Source organism: Schistocerca serialis, chromosome 7 (genome assembly GCF_023864345.2).
Source record: "Schistocerca serialis cubense isolate TAMUIC-IGC-003099 chromosome 7, iqSchSeri2.2, whole genome shotgun sequence".
Classification (NCBI taxonomy): domain Eukaryota; kingdom Metazoa; phylum Arthropoda; class Insecta; order Orthoptera; family Acrididae; genus Schistocerca; species Schistocerca serialis.
In genome coordinates, this window is record NC_064644.1 from 212,958,107 (window position 1) to 212,959,228 (window position 1,122).

The window sequence follows — 1,122 nt, forward strand, 5'->3', positions numbered from 1 at the left end:
ACAACCCGAGAATGAAGTTTGCAAGAGACAGGGGACAAAATGGACAGAGGAAAGAAAGAGAATTCATGGGGAAAGAATGAGAGAAGTTTGGAGAATTAAAAAATTGAATCGGAAAAGCTTTGCGTGATCCGTATGGGTCCAATCGCACATCATAATAATAATAATATATATATATATATATATATATATATATATATATATATTTATTTATTTATATTTTATTTTTCTCATTAAAGTATAAAGATATCATGGACAGATAAAGTCACAAACTTGCCAATATTGCAAAGTATGAATAAAGGTCTCGAAGTTCTAAATATTATCAAGAGAAGAAACGTCGAATATTTGGGCCATATAATTCACAATAATAAATACAACCTGTTTTAACTAATATTTCAAGGAGAGACTAGTGGTCTAGGACGCAGGATATTATCCTAGCTAAAGAACATAAATCAGTGGTTTAGACTGGACATACAGTAGATGTTGCAAAAGGCTTGAACTAACAACAGATCATGCTACTAATCGCCAATGTTCTTGGAGGACGAGTTGCTTAAAGAAGAAGAAGCAGAAAAAGAAGGGACAGATGGTGTAAGTCGACATTCCGGGAATACAATAAATCTCAGATACCCTGTCATGATCTGGGAGAGGGAGGTCTTAAAATTGCCTGGGAGAGGATGTTGTAAGAGGTCCATGAATAAGGAATTTATTGTTAGCGCACTCGAGCAGATGTAACTTTGATGGAATGCTCACGCGCTGCCTGCGAAATGTATGGTACAATAAAATCGCAGACCAGAGAGCAGTGTCGGCAGCTGCAGTTGTAGTAGTAGCTCGCAGTCGGGCGGTTGGGCCGCTCGCGGAGAACGATGATTTTGTACTATTGTTATATCAAGTCCCATGTAAATGTTTTTAAAAATCTTTTAATAATACTCTTTCTTATAAAGATAACTTTTGACAGTCATTCATTTGAATTTAAAGATTTTTACTAATTTCTCCTATCCATGGTCATCCCTATTCTCGTAAAGAAAAATCAGTTGTTTCTTTTTATACATAACTAATCTAGTGGCCAGCATTGCACTGCGCTGTGCCAGAACAATTTCTTATAGCAGCACATATATACACGTTATC